Source organism: Octodon degus, unplaced genomic scaffold (genome assembly GCF_000260255.1).
Source record: "Octodon degus isolate 3935 unplaced genomic scaffold, OctDeg1.0 scaffold00094, whole genome shotgun sequence".
Lineage (NCBI taxonomy): Eukaryota > Metazoa > Chordata > Mammalia > Rodentia > Octodontidae > Octodon > Octodon degus.
Window position 1 is genome coordinate 9,822,017 of NW_004524670.1, and position 16,439 is coordinate 9,838,455.

The following is a 16,439-nucleotide window of genomic DNA, read 5'->3' on the forward strand; positions in this document are numbered from 1 at the left end:
GGTCAGCACATCACCTGCTCATCAGCAGTTATCTCTCTTTCTATGGCTTAACTAGCGAACTCTTTCTACAAGAAGCACCACTTTAGATTTTCTAAGGATGTGAGACAACTATTATAAGCATCAGTAGTATCTCTGAGCTTCGAGAGGCCCTTCCATGAGCCCTGCTTCTAGTCTCTCAGAAAATGTAACTTTTTATATTGCTTTCTTTTTCATGGCTATTTTCTGATCATGTTCATCTATTTTCAATGAGGTGATCATTTTGAGAAGTATCTCTGCAGTGACCACATTTCTAAAATAGTCTCTCTGGCCTACAGTGGTTGCCGTGGTGCACCCACTCTATCCAGGATGGTGCTGTGTGTTTTCACTGTCCCTCTCATGTGCTCAGCTCAGACTAGTCTTACATTTGTGCTCCTTTATTTCTGTCCCCATGAGAAAATGTGTTTTAATTCTCTGCTCTTTGAAATGACTTGAAAATGTAAATGTTAGATAATGAACAGGCTGGGGAGATAGCTCAGTGGCATAGTGCCAATCTGGCAGGCCCAAGGTGGTGAATTCGATTCCCGGTACCAAGAAAAAGAAAAAAAAGAAAGAAGGATGAACAAAGACTTGCCTTCTCATTGTTAAGTACTTAAGCTATATTGAGTAGAATAGGAGTGAGCTTCCAAGCCTTGTTTCTTAAACTGCTGGAGATTCTGGAACATCAAAGGGATATTTTTTTTTATCTAGAACACAATGACCAATCCTTGAAATAAATTCTTAGCACTTCCCCAAAGTGAGTAACTACATGTGCAGTAAAACCAAAGGAAAGAAATTTATAACAAGAGTAGTATAGTAATGAAGTAAAAGCATAATATGTTAACTGATTTTTAATAAGAGATGGATTCCCATTATTGGCTCAATGCCTGAGAACATTGTTGCAGATCATTCACAAAATTATCTGTGTGTCCTTGGAATATAGTTTCAAAATCATAACATAATACTCTACCACATCTTAACTTACACAGAAAGTAGCTCAGAAAAAAATAGAATTTTATTGGTGATTACATTACCCAACCAACTAAATTTGTCCTATGCAGCTTGCTTAACGATAAATCTATTTTTTTTTTAATTTCTTGGTTTGAAATTACATTTACTACAGTTAGAGAGGAAAGTGGCATTTTTATCACTCAAAGTTATTTTTTTCGAAATAATTGCATTTTTTAATGAGCACAAGTGGGATTGTTTTATCTCTGATAGGAAACCAAAACAAAACAAAAGGTTAAAGAAGGGAAAAATAAAGGCACTAAGTTTTCCTTCCCAGAACTATTTCCTCCACGCGTCAACTTGGGTCACGGAGGGAATTATCTCACGTTCTCAGGTTTGCCAAAGTAGCTACAATGAGACAAACTACTCTGTTATCTAAAAACCGGGTTTCAGTGCCTATAAATCTCACAACTCTCAGCTTCATTTTCTTCAGTAAATAATTATTGGAGTACCAATTAAATGGGACGTAAAATGACATGTAGATCAACTTATTGATAGAAGGAGAAAGTAATTTCAGTGTTTTGGACAATCTGTTGTTATTTTAATAATTTATTTAGGAAAAAAGTGATCTAGAATTGACCATAGTTTATCTTTTTTATTCACTTGAGGTTTTAAACTATTCAGTGCAAGGTTTTAAAAGCACAGTTAGTTAGCAGAAAGGCACAGCTTGGAATCCTTGGACTTGACCACTGGTAATGGTCCCTCACTCATCACTTATTATTATGGGAATAGTGACTGACAAGTAATATGAAATAGGACTCACTTTATAGTTTTGTTATTAAAGCTATCACCTAATGGTTTTTGAAGCAAGTTATTTGAATAAGACATCTATATTTGCATATTTTCTGTTATTATCCTGTGTAATGGAGAACATGAGCTCAGTGCTTTCATGCGATGGGGCCTGTAATCCCACCTACAGAGGCAAGTTCACCTTTGATAATGAAAATATAAATGGACGGGTGATCATGACCATTCTGCCTCTCCCAAAGCTGTTCACATGCTCTCTAAAAATCATACTATGTGTGGTGCCAAACCCTTCAGCAGGGCAGGGCATTTGGTTACATAACCAAACTAATTTAAAAAAATCAATAAAGAAGCTATAAAACCATAATCTTTTTTCAGCTAATATTTAACTGGGCTTTCCTTTAAAATGTTATAATAAGTTCTCTTTTAAAATAGAGAGCCAGGCACAGTGGTACACACCTGTAATCCCAGCCCACAACTTGGGAGGCTGAGACAAGAAGATTGCGTGGAATTCAAGGCCAGCGTGGCTATATAGTAGATTCAAGGAGAGACTGAAATATGTAGTGAGACCCAGTCTCAAAAGAACCAAAAAATAAATAAAGAGAAGAAGAAAAGAGGATGGGAATACTTAAAAAAAATTTGTAAACAGATTTTCAATGGCATTTAATTACAAATCCTTTAATACTTAAAATTATGAAGTTTAGCTTGTGTAAATCTGAAAATCTTGATGCCCTGTGTATTCTTGACTTTTTTGTTCTATTTTTTGTTTTAGTCTTTGGTAAGGCGAGGCTTAGGGTATTTTTCTTCCTTGTATTATTTTTAACCATAATAATACTACTTCCTTCATATAACCAAAAATAATGGCCTCTAAAAAGTGATTTCCAAGTGTCCAGTAATGTCACTTGCCACTGAAGACAGGAAAAGGGGTGGGAAAACTCCTCTGGACAAACTCAAAGTATGGTTTCCTTAAGACTTGGTGCACTCTTACAGTATTCAGAGACTTTCAGGAAACTCAAATTCTACAGTTCATTCTACTTGATCACTTTCTGAAATGTTCATACACATGTACTTGCTTCAGATGTCTATCTTTTCCAGTTTACTTTGTGGTGATAAGTGCATTTCTCCTACATGAAAGTAGAATACTTTGCTTTGGTCAGGGCCAAGTTGTTACGAAAAAGGAAAAGGCTGCCCGCCCCCCCCCCTTGAGATACATCATCATCTCTGAGATGAAGCAGTGCAGCCAAGTGCGAGAACAGTTTACTGCCCTTTACTTCCTATAGAATTGTACTGTGAGGGACCACAGGATGGCCTGAGAAACCACCATGCACTGTGCTTAATGCCAGTGAGCCAATGGGCATCCAAAAGGAGGGGAGGGAATACATTGCCAGGGTCAAAAATTGAACTGTTATATCAGCTCTTCCTTTTTCAAAACCATAGCCCCTGTCCATCTAACACAAGACAAACACAGGCAGAACTCACAGTAGGGATGTTGTTGTTGTTGTTGTTTTTACTTAAGATTCAGAAGGTCAGTCATTTCTGTTCATCACTGGGCCCACTGAGCAGCTTAGCTCACCGAGGGACCCTTCCCTGATGGACGTATTGCCATCTCCTGCAGTGTTAGTTTACAATACAAACCATTCCAAGACGAGCAGTCTCATGTATTTTTGTCACATGCACCTTTGTAACTGAAACCACAAATTCTCAGCATACTTAACACAGAGGTTTCAGAAACTATAAATATGCAATCTTTTAGAAGCTCCTCATTTTTAAGGAAGGTCTACTGAGCTCCATGGATGAGGCCAGAGCCAGAAAATATCCTTTGTCCTGTTTGAGTAGTGAAATACAATAGTGAAACACAACTTGGAATTACTAGTATATATCATAAAACAGCTCCAAAGAATAAGAAAGGTGAGATCTTTGATTGATTCCTGATACCAGTTTGCCTTCACTGTGTAGCCTTCTTCTGACTTATCAGGAAAATCTTCTTGCATTTTCTAGCAAAAAAACAAAAGTTGCTAATTAGGAGTACAGTGCAGTTATCTCCATAGCTTCAGCGAATTTCTTAGTATACTTTCCATTTTAACAAAAACAACAAAAACGAATATAGTTTGAATGAAGAAAGGTATAAAATAAAGATTATATCCCAAAAATTTCAAGGGGAAATTTCCACGGGGATCCTTCAACCCACTCCCCTAACTTAATTTTTATACAACTAAAGCAGGCCTCTGCTTCCCCTGGCCTCCAGTCGAAACTCAAGGTCAGAGCTGTTGCATAGAATTGTTGCTGTCTGTGTCAAAATATCATATGTAAGTTTGGGGACCACAGACTTTCTGCATCAAAGATCTGGACAGCCTTAACTTTTATAAAAAATAATAATAATAATTTTCCAATGTGTTATCTTTTACTAAACAGGAAAACAAAATGTTTCCTGAAATCAATGACTTTTTTATATTTTGTGACTATTTTCTAAGTTTCTACAGGTTGAAGTGTAAATGGTCATCTTCCCATATTGCCTCACAGTGGTCACCTGGGGACTTTTTCTTTTTTGCAAGTCACTGCATTTTTATCTAAAAAAAAAAAAAAAAATCTCATAAATCCTACAATTCTCTCTAGACTTCAGGCAGTCCTTCTGATGTGAAAGAACAGAATTACAGAAGTTAAAGAAGTACAGGGTGGCTTTCTTTTCTATTTGCCTATGCTTAATGTACTGTATAGCATATCTGTTTACAGAATGTATCTGCCTTGTGATGTCAACAAAATGAATGACGGAAAGAGTCCTGATGTGCCATTTGATAGCCTGCCTTAGTGTCGCTGTTTATGTTCTTTCCTGTCCTGTTTTTAAAAATGCAGGTTGTATTCCAAAGCTGTATGAACACAACATTCTCCTCCAACTCCAACACAGCCTTCTGCAGAGCTGTGAATTTCATCCCTGGAGCCTCAGGCAGAACCACGCAGGTGCAGCCCAGAGGGGCTAAAGTGGCCATCGCTTGGGGCTTACCTCTGCACTTTTACCAACCAAATATGTTCCTGTGTCCCCATCTGAGCCTAAAGAATCCCATTCTGACATTCCGAGGGCAATCATGTGACATGCATGACCTCCGGCAGTCATTTCCTCACAGTCCTTCCTGCTGCGAGAGAAGTGAACTTGTGAACCCCTGTTCTGGGTCTGGGAGCACAGTTTTGAGCATAGTTGGCTTAGATTATAAAAGCAGGGGTGATGGACTCAAATGGAGCCAGGCCTGAGGGTTCTATCTATTCCCTGTAGTCTAGCAGAGTAGCACGATATGGTTGGCAGTGAGGAGGGGCTATAGAAGTGGAATATTTTACATTTGTGTATTTTTTTAGGAATAATATTTTTATAATGAAATCTATATGCATTATGAAGCTTGAGTTTGAAGACACCCTTGATTGACTGAGTTGTTCTCCATTCCATTAAGAAGGTTACTTTCTGGTGAGTTCTGTAGCACTAACTTAGAGCTTGGAAATGTGAACAAAGGTCTTGCTATCTGACCTTGCTCTACCATTGGGTGAAATCCAATGTTTCCAAGCAGACCAAGGCTGTAAGGTTGAGTTTTTTATCCATGCCATTAGATACATGGTACTGTATGGCTTGATCACTCTTGGGGCTACAGTGTTAATAATGTGTGATGATCTTTTGGAAGGAGATGGGTCTTATATGTAAGACAAGCCTAGCAATGATCAAAGTCCAACTCTCTCATGTATTTAAGGACTTATTGCTACATTAATGGTTAAGGAACTCTCAATTATGGTACTTTGGAGACATAGATGTGAATTGATGAGTTAGGAGCAGTTGGCCATCCACATCCCATATATAAATTATTCACCAGTAATATAAAGCTTTCCAGTCTTTAATTGGCCTTGTACATATCACTGGGGCTATATCATACTTTCAGACTTAAGTAGAGACAGGAAAGAATTGTCTTTACCCATTCATAAATGATACTTTAAATTCTGGAGTTCTTGAATTTTATCGCAGGCTTCTGCTAAGTTTCTTAATTCCCTTCCTGATCACACTGTATTTCATGAATCACATTGTATTTAATGATACTATTTCCTATATACTGTGGGTCAAACTTCAAAACCATTCCACCATTCCTATTAGGCTATCTTCCCAAGCAATATTCTTTCCTACCCTAAGAGACCAAGACCCTTCCCCCAGCAAGGCAAGATTATAAACACTCTGTCCACTTCAAGAAAAATAATGAATGTGGTTCCTATGCAAATAATGTAATTGCTCCATCACCAGAATCCCCCTATCAAGCCCATCTCAAGGTCCTCTGTGAACATTGCTATTGTGGAGCCAATTGCAGAAAGGAAAAAACTACAGTAGGTCCTCGACTTATAATCAAGTTGTGTTCATAAGTTCGATTCATTCATAAGTCCAAGCAAGTTTGTCTTGCACACCTGTGACACAAATATATACAATAGAAAGCATAAAAAATATAAGGTTCATTCACACCAGTGAAAGTCTACAATTTGAATGTTCATATGCCAAGGACTTACTGTACAGAATTGCTTGGAGGTGTTAAGAGAGAGATGATATATTCTTACTGTTAAGGAAGCGTCCTAACCTCCAGATTAGGTTGACAGGGAAATATCCAGTTGCTTGATTTCATAATGACAACTCTTTGATACACCCCCAGGTTACCAGGCAGAGCCTGGCCTGAATTATTCTGTGTGTATCTGCAACTTTTAGTTCTGCGATATCCTATTCTGGCAAGTGGGATGAGTCCTGTCCTTCACAGGGTTCTAGGACATTATTTCCTCTTCTCAAGCTCCTGCATTAGGGGTTGAAATCTTACAGGAGTTCCAGGAAATGTTGTGTCTGATGCAGCTTTTCAGTGAATGTAGGTTGTTGATGGAATGTTCGGCTTTAGTAGCTCACTCGGGGCGAGTGACATCTCTGTAAATATACCCATCTGTGGTCGGTTGGGGGTGGGGGGTGGGAGCCTGTTGTGCTTACTCTGACTTAGACTTGCTGGGCTAGCTGCTGTACTTTGTAACCTGAAGTGTACTTTGACTGTTCTGTTTCCTTCAGATGAAAAACAAAACAAAAACCAACTTCAGAAAAAAACACTGCCAGTGACAACTGATGCTGTACTTGTAGCTTCTCTCTGTTCCTCTGTACAGTATTAATAGACAATAAACTGCCTTTTCACTGCATCTACCTCAGTGTGTCTGTGCCCTAATTCTTTTCCCTTCTCGTTTGTTATGAAAGGACTCTGGGCTTGGCTGGGTTGGGCACACCTTCGACACTTACTAAAACCTGAGACCAGTACATTAACTCCTGAACTGGAGCATCCCTCAGAATTGCCTGCTGCTGCCTGTGACTATGGAAACTTGGTCTAACCTCTGGATTCAGATTCCTGGGTGAAACCCAGCAGTCTGCATGTATGAGCCTGTTTGGGGTGATTCGGATACACAGGGCACCTTGTCCATGGGCTTGATTGACCCCTTTGTTGGGAATCCTTGCAGCTTGCCTGTTCCACACTAAACTGATCTCTCAATATTTTCTCTCTCCAGATCTCTTCTGTACATCTCTCTCTACACCTGTCATGCTTTCCTTTTACTTTGCAAGTTCCCACAGCAGCTAGGGTGGGATCCTCCTATGAGTCTAACCTTCCCTGCCCTTTAGCTTAAGTAACAGGATCTGTCCAAGGCAGTGGGTGCAGCCAGAGACAACATGGACATTTTGTTTCTCTTGTTCACCACTGTATCCTCTTTACATGGAACAGGGTCAACAACTTATTTTGTAATTGGCCAGATAGTATATATTTTTGGCTTAGTGGGCCGAATGATGTCTACTAGGTCTACAGGAAAGCAGGCCTACACAACACATAAGTAAGAAAATGTGGCTAACTTCTAATAAACTTTATGTACAAAGTAGATAGTAGGTCTGATTTGGCCTGTGGGCTTATTTTTGCTGATGCCTGGCCTACAACAGGGCCTGGCATATAGTACATACTTAGTCAAAAGTTTAGAAATGGCATGAAATGGTGTAAAAGAATGAACAAAGTTCATGAAAGAATAAACAAAGAACAGATGGCAGAACCGTCATGGAAATGTGTGTCCTTGGAGGATAGAGAGTAAACGAAATCAGCTGGGAAGGATCATTAATGGATTCCATGGTGGATTTTTTTTTTTAATATCTTTGTAAGTGGAAGATAACTTGAAGGATGAAAATGTGAATGGTCCCTTGTAGAGTGTTGAAACTGCCAGGTTGAAATTAATAAGAGTTTCATCCATTATGAAGTAAAGGAAGTGTAAAGACAGCATGCCCTTGCCAGAAGACCTGGGGATGTCTTAACTGGGTCGTCCCTGGGTGCCTAAGCATTTGGCCAAAGAGTCTGTGGAGTTATATTTTATCTGATCCATTTTACACCATAGGTGGGGCCAGGGTTTCTTTATGTGAGTTGCATCAATCGAAATGCCATTTGATGTGTGGACCTGTGAGCTAGAACCAGTGTAGCACATTATATAACCCATAGCTCTGGGGCATGCCAACAGGGATGGATCTATGAACCTATGAAAATCCTTGATGCCTCCATCTCCACTGTTGTTGGGCAATTAAAGAAAATTATACTCACATAAAGCACTTGGTAAGTTGGAAGTGGATGGCAAATGTTCATTTATTTGTGAAAAGAAAATGTCATTGATTCTCCCAAAGTTCGCATCTTTCCCAAACATAAAAATTTTAAGTGAGGCTCAGGACTAATAAGAAAAAGGCAAGCACTTTGCCCTCCTTAGCGTTTGTGATTGCTTTTGTAGTACCATGAACCACATGAAATTGCTATTTTGTAAGTCATTAATGCTGAATATTGACAGTTCACATAATTCAACCTAGTATTATTCTGGGGATCATGTCTCACCAGAGAACAAAAGATTATCTGATGAACTCTAATTCTAGCAGGAGGGATGGAGAAGAGGTTAGAACTTTGCAAGGAAACACAGTTCCATTCTACCAAGGGAGACTTGGGTGTCTTCCTCAGGAGAGTAGGAACTCCCTCTAGTCCATTGATGCTTAGAGGATGACACTGTCATTATTCTGCTTTTTCACATGAGAACACTGAGATAAGGAGATAGTAAATATCTTGCCCAGTGTAGCAAGGCTGAAACTTGTTGTGGGCATCTAGAGGATGAGTTTTATGCTCAGATGCCCACTTTCTATCACACAGAAGGTTCTATGTTGTGAATGTGGTGTGAAATGCCCCTGAGGCTGGATACAGAAAGACTTGGGAAATGGAGCCATGATGCAAGGAAAGACGACTCAGTACCAGTTCTTGTTCTACACCAAGCAGATTCTTGGTAGTAATAGTAACACCACCTCCTAGGTGCTGGGAGATATCTCTGAAGCGTTTCCTTACCAAAAGAGAAACAGGGAGGATGTCACCTGCTTGCTAATCTGTTCATGAAAGAGTCCTGTTGTTCTTCTTGGCAAGTTTTCCTTCCCTGCTCAGATAAAGGGTTAGCAGAATTGCCCAGACTCTGTGACATCTTGATGTGGCAGGTCGTTCACTGACAAAGCAAAGGTGGGGCTAGTTTTTGGTGATGGTGCTGGTGTTCTTATTGCTGTCACTTTAGCCGCATCATAACAGCTAAGAGGAACAATGCACTAGTGCCGTGCGCGTGCCTCTTGGTCTAGGCTGCGCCTCTCTTCTTCAGCCAGTGATAGATCACTTTGGTTCCCCAGAAGTTTTCTCTAAGGCCTGGTTTTTCTTGGTTTTTAAAAATAGAGTTAGGGTCAGGGAGATAGCTCAATAGAATAAGTGTTTGTCTGGCAAGTGCAGGGTCCTGAGTTCAATCCCCGGTACCACAAAAAAAAAAAAAAAAAAGGTTAAATCTTTTGTGTTATTTCTAACACAGAAGAGCAAAGATTTGCTATTTAGATATCAATATTGCAAAATCTCTAAGAGATCGTCTGGGGAAGAAGTCACAAAATGATGACCTCAATAAAGGCTGAATCTGCCTATTGTTGCGTTCATTTACTTGCAAGTGCTTAAAAGTCATTTTGAATTCGTTCATAATAATTAATTCTTATTTTAAAAGCATAGGTCTCCAACTTCTCTTTATAATTTAAAGTCTCTAGCAACACTAAACTTGATTTTCTCCCCGGCAAGGCAATTCTGGAGCTGATGGTGGCCGGCACTTTTAGGGGAGCTATATTCCCTTGGCCATCCTTGCTCTGCTGTGTCAGCCCTGGCTGGCTTCCAGGGTGTATGTCACCCGATCACCTGTCTGGTCCTCGCTGACTTTTGGGTGTGTGACCCTTAATGTGCCAGCATCCACTTACTTTGTGGCTGGGTTGAATGACTCTGACATGAGACTTACTCTGAGCAAGATGATAGCAGAACCAAAGCTGGAGGTAAAGTCCCTAGAACTCAGGAAGATGAAGATGTGCACTGTGTTTGGATTCAGATCCACAACAGGCAGTTTTAGCTTTAAGCAGGCTGTCAGTGGAAAGGTGATAGTAAAATCAGAAGTCTTTGGCACAGAATTCGTATGACTTGTTTCAGCGATATATTAGCGTAAGGCTGGTATGTGAATATAGCCCAAGTGGGGAAAGAAACTGTTTCCTGCAATGGTTTATACCCTATAAGTTACTCCTCTGCATGTTTCTTGAGTTGAGTGAACTCAACTCAGTTTTTGTTTTTGTTTTGCTTTTTTGTGTTTGGTGCAGGGTCTCACGAAACAGCTCAGACTCATAGTGATCCTCCTGTTTTCAGCTTCCCAGCAACAGGATTACAGGTGTGCTCAGCGTTCCTGGGGGCAGGACCAGCTGTCAAACCCCAGTCCCTGTGCTTGCCTAAGCAGGAGCTTAGTCCGCTGAGCTATCTTGCCAGCCCAACAATATAAAATTTTAAGGAACTTTGTGATATCATGTATTTCATGATAAAAAGTTTCATTCCTGGGAAAAAAAATAAAAGCTTTGTTGCCAATAGCTGAGTAGGTCTGGGGATTTCTTTTTCATCTTAGTAAAAATAATAAGAAGCAAAACCCATTTTGAAAAATTTAAATGTGAGCTTTCCCTCCCCTCTTACTTTGTACTCATTCACTTGTTGTTGAAGGCTTATGTTCACAAACTAGTGATGGTCTCTAATGTTCACTTCCTCACCTTTGTTTTTCAAAATTTTTTAAAGAGAATACAAAGTAATGATAATAAGAACATTAGAAATGATACAGAAGTTCACTAAACAACATAATACAAAGTTGACAATATTTGTTGAATTGCATAGTGTCTTCAAATTAGTTGTTTAGATTGCCAGATACACATGAAAAATTGCAAAAGAAGTTATGAGAAATTAAGAAAACAAAGAAAAAAAAAATAAGTATTGACTTCTCCTTTCCATAGACCAGCAGAAATCAACAGTACAGTTATCCAAGTCGTCCGACATACATACATACATACATACACAGACATAATTCTTCTTTCACCCCTTTCTGTCTCTTTTTAAAACTATAAAAAGCACCTAAGTTTTGTTATTCATAGAACTGGCAATTCAAAGAATTCAAAGAGGAATCTTTCCTTCTAAATCTCAGCACCAAAAAACTATGTGGTCTAGTGTTTGTTTGCTTGTATTAATTTTATCCAAAGACTAGTCAAATTTAAGGGATAATTATATTTTCTGTTTTTCAAGTCATTAAATATTGAAAATATGAGGCAAAGATCTACTTTATCTGTCTTAGTTACTTTTCTCTGGTGGCTGAGGCAAAATACTTAACACCCAAAATTAAAGAGGGAAAGACTGATTTAGCTCAGTTTGTAGAGATTTCAGTCCATAATCAGCGGGCTCCAAGGTAGGGTGGCGTGTCAGACAGGCATCTCAGAGGAGAAACGTTCATGGCAGGCAGAAGGTAGCAAGGCAAACAGTGGGTGACCACAGCTCGTTCTATCCCTTATCTCTTATTCAGGCTGCTTAGGGAGGGCAACACCCACACGCGTAACCCTAGCGCCCTTGAACCTGGCACCACACCAGGAACCAATGGCAGTGTTACACACTCAGGATTCAGCTACCTCCAGCTATGACTGTGTGGGACTTTAAGGGAACATCTGGACACAAGCCATAACACTATCCAAGTCCTTGGGTGAGCAAGATCTCCTGAAGCTGAAATGAATTCTGCTGCCAGAGTGAATTATCCGTTCCATCAAAATCTTCTGGCTCAAATTGCTTTTCCTAAAGAGCTTTTTGCAGACCAGCGTGAGAGTGGGCTTTGCTTTTTCAAAAAGGCTCAGACACTTGAACATCCCTTGATTTCCTTTCCTCTGATACTTCAGACTATGGGGTATCATTTTAATTATTTTTGCCCTCTGTATATACCAGCCTGCATGCCATTACTTAATATTGTAACTCATTTTTGTGACTTACAATTACTTTAAAGGCAACTCTAAACACTACCTTAGAGCTGGGCATGGTGGCACACGCCTAGCTCAGCTGAGGCAGGAGGATTGCTACAGAGTGAGTTGAAGGCCAGCCTGCTCTATACAGACAGACCCTGTCTTGAAACATGAAACAAATAAATAAAAGCCAGTGCCTTAAATAGCTATCACATGCTATCTAAGGCTCAAACTACACTGAAACTCAGAATAAATGTAAATCAGCATGATTAACTTCCCGCTGCCTATATCTGACTGCTATGTATAGTTACCCAAAACCAGCTCTGTCCTATTAAAAGTAGGAACTAGGTTAGAGAAGAGTCAAAAATAGCTTTTATCTTTTTACTAAAACCAAAGGTAAAAGAACCAAAATGGTAATGACTTCTTTGGGATGGGCATCTGCATTATGTCATGCCACCATGTAGCCCTAAAGGCTGGGAAACAATGCCTTGCCTGTTGGCATGCTCTTAAAAACCCCAATTCCTCCTTTAGAAGAGCAGAAGGAGGCACATGCAGTGACTTGCTCAAAGTGATGGGATGAACAGAGGCCAAGCTGGGATTGGCCTCAGGTAGGGCGATTTCAGACTGCACAATGCCGACAGCCTTGTTTCACTGGCCCCTTCCTAAGGTATGAGCCAAATCCATAAAAGCAACTCCAACTCTTTAGTGAGATCCTGATCATTTAAGCAAACGTGACATCGGTTCAGCTGGAGAGCCACCTTTCATTCGCGTAGTGGTTTTCACCCACAGAATCTGACCTGATTGGCTCCTTTGTGTTACTTGAACAAACATGTGAGTTTTCAGAAGGAGGGAATAGAGCAGGGTACAAGTGCGCTTGCTGTGGGCCCTGCGCTGGCTCCTCCATGAGGCTGGTGTGCAAGCAGGGCGCCTGCTCATAAGACTTCCTGGCTGAGACTCAGTCAGGGTTTTACTCAGTGCAAACTGCTACCTGGCTCACAGGGAGAACATAGTGGGAAAATGGTCATTCTAGGGCAGCTCCCTTTCCTTTCTTTCCCTTCCTTCCCTTCCCCATCATTTTTCCTTGTCTTTTCCACTGAGCAAGCCTGTTTCCCCCTGAACTGCATTCCCACCTCTGTTAGTCTGTTTCCTATTGCTATAACAAAATACTTGAGGCTTGGTAATTGATAAAGGAAAGAAGTTTATTGAGCTCACAGTCTGCCAGCTGGGAAGTATCAGGGCATAGCAACAGTGTGGTTGAGGGTGTCACAGTGTGGCAGAAGGTAAAGGGACAAGCATACCTGTGCAGAAAGACCAAAAGAAAAAAAAAAAAATGAGAGGTAGCCTCAAATAATAGCAACCCACTCTCCTAGGAACTAACAACCCACAGAAGGCAAGAACTCACTCCTTTGGGAAAGCTATCTTAATGCCCTCATTAGTTCTTAGAGGCCCAACCACTTAACTTGCTGCAATGGCAAGCAAATCTCAATGTGAGTTTCAGAAAGGAGGAACCATATTCCAAACATACCACCACCTGCAGGTTGACTTAAACTTTTAAAAAACTATATTTATTTCCCAGGGAGCACTTTGCTGTCATTGTCTGGTTCCCCTTTTTTTTGCTTATTGTGCATTGGAATCTGGGACATTTTCTGAAAAACAGAATTATACAAGTGTCCTACTTCAGAGATCTCAACTTAATTGGCATGGGACGAGCCTGCAGCATGAATCAAGTGGCTCCTGTGATTCTCTTGGGCAACTAGTGTCAGAAGTGGTAGTGCGGAGGAGCCTGTGGCAGGAGGAGCAGGGCCCGGGTGGAGTCCTCATCTTGACTCTGCAACCCAACGTGGGCTTTGACTCAGGAAAGAAGTAAACCCCCAACTCTGTCGTTGGCAGGAGGGCCACCTTGGGGATTCCAATTCCCCAAGCTTCCGTTTCCTCCTCTATAAGATGGGACAAATACCCACATGGTAGGGCATCTGTTAAGAAAAATAGTCTTTCCTTTCTGCTTTGCTTTTCTCCTTTCTTTCCCATTACAAAAGAAAAGTATCAGAATCAGTTTATTGGAAAATACTGTAGAATAAAAATAAAACAAGACATGGAGAGACCAGGTCAAGAGAAAAGATGAAACTAGAGGAATCTATCCAGCAGGCATCACTGCATGCTTGTAGCTCTCTTTTTTAACAATTCAATTTATAAGATGTGCAAGATGATACCATTTTATCAACCAAACCACTTCTAAAATCTTGGGTCTGTTTCAAGGAAAACAAAAATATGAGATTATAAAATCAGCACTTTAAATACGCAAGGCCCTGTGGGCTGAGCTCCGATCTAGTTGTGCGGCTCATTGTGTGACTCAGAGAACATCTGTTGGCCCCAGCTTTCTGATCTGTACAATCAGTAGCTTCCCTAGATGACAATGGGGGTGATTCTCTGGGTGACTGTCTGCACTGGGCTATAATTTAAGGAGGGAGGAAAGAGACAGACACCAAGAAAGACACATTGACACATTGACACATTGTTTTTCCTAAAAGGTACGTATGTTGGCTTAAAAGCCAGCATATAAACCCCCTGGCCTGGCTCTGCATCCCTGGATAATCCACACCTTCACTCCAGCCTCTTGCAAGCCAGGGGCCACTTTCCTGTGTAGGAAATTCCTGCCTGATTAAGACTTGAGTGGGGGTTTACCAGGACTGAGAATTAGAGTCTGAATTTTCTTTCTTGTTTTGTATTTAGTACAGGGTCTACAAGGTCCCATTACGTAGATCGAACTCATAGTGATCCTCCTGTTTTCAGCCTCCCAAATGCTGGGATTACAGGTATGCACCACCATGCCCAGTCTCAATTGCCGTCTCAGCACTCCCTGGGGGTGGGGCCGGCACAGCAGCCAGGGATGGAACCCGGCTGCTGTGTTCTGCCTAAGCAGACACTTTAGTCCCCTGAGCCATTGGGCCTGCCCTGGATTCTCATTTTAAAATGCAAGACCACAGAATGGTTTTACCTGAGATCTCAGTCCTCCCCTGCGTCATGACCCTGAGGCTCTTGGAAAATGGACAAACTCATCCGCCGCCATTTTGGGGGACATGCGTGTGTGTGTGTGTGTGTGTGTGTGTGTACACACACAGGGGTATGCCCCGCTGTCTCCTGATTCTAGATGGCTTTTCCAAAGGAGCTTTGGGCATTTGAACAAGAGCCTTGAGTGCTTCCCTCCCCAGGTAGCGGATGCCTTTGGAAACAGGCCTCGCGCCTTGTTCTCCTTGCAACCCCAGGGCCACTGTTGCCACTGCCCTGCAGCTGACGTCAGCAAGCCGTTCTCCCTGTGGAGCTCAGGCAACTTTCCTGCTCTGTAGTACACCACTACAGATGTCTGAACACCAGAGTGTCTACACTGATGTGAAGCGTTTTAAGAACAGTAGGCAGAGAGCTAGTCATGGAAGTTTCTGGTAATGGGTGGATCGGCTGAAGTTCAGCCAGCTGGGGGTAGTTGGCTCTAGGGTCTTTTTATACATAAGGAGAAAACTTGCCTCTGTGAATGTAAGAAACAGCTATGGGGACATTCAGCCTATTTCCTAGGATTCCGGCTAGGCAGTGGAGTCCCTTACTGATGGTGTAGCGCATCACTGGGTCCTCGCCAGTGGATGCCTCCCCTCAACAAGAGCAGCAATCACTGCTTGGTTCAAAATTTTCCTCTTAGCATAATGAGCCAACATTTTTCTCTGAAATGCAAAATCTGCTAAAATTTAACTTTCTCCTCCATTTTCACTCTCCACCAAACCTCACTTCCCACTAAGCCTAACAAAAATTCTCAAAACAAACAAACAAAAAACCCCTCTGCTCTTTGGAACTGATCGCTTAAAGTTGATGAGCACTTTCTATTACAACCAGAGCACTACACCAATGTTAACCTCATTATATCAGGTTGCAAGAGCCAGTTTTCACTCTAGAGAAGGTAGACATTAACTTCCAGGAACCAACAACTGACTCACGCTCTCCGGGAACAGGGAGACACTTACTCTCTGCAGTGTCATCTAGGATGGTAGTACATGAAATGCGATGGATAGTTCATAAGTTTGCTGCTGGAATTGTTGACCAGATGCAAACAGTAGGGCTAGTAGAACAGCACTGCCCAGGCATGCCAGGTACATCTGGGGTCACTTGGAAAGGCCTCTCTGCCCAAGAAGATGAGGCGTCCGAGATGGCCCATCATCTCAGACTACTTCTCACTCGCCTTCCAGCTGAATACAAAGCACGTGGCTCTGGTACCACCCATGTGCCAGTGGCAGTATTTATTTATATAAATAAATATAGCCACTGGCACATGGGT

General features: G+C 41.2%; 1 protein-coding gene across 5 annotated transcripts in view; it reads left to right on the forward strand.

Annotated features, from left to right (window-relative positions):
• Akap2 (A-kinase anchoring protein 2) overlaps positions 1–16,439 on the forward strand; it is a 553,389-nt gene that overhangs the window by 342,806 nt on the left and 194,144 nt on the right. The gene's annotated exons all lie outside the window — the stretch shown is intronic.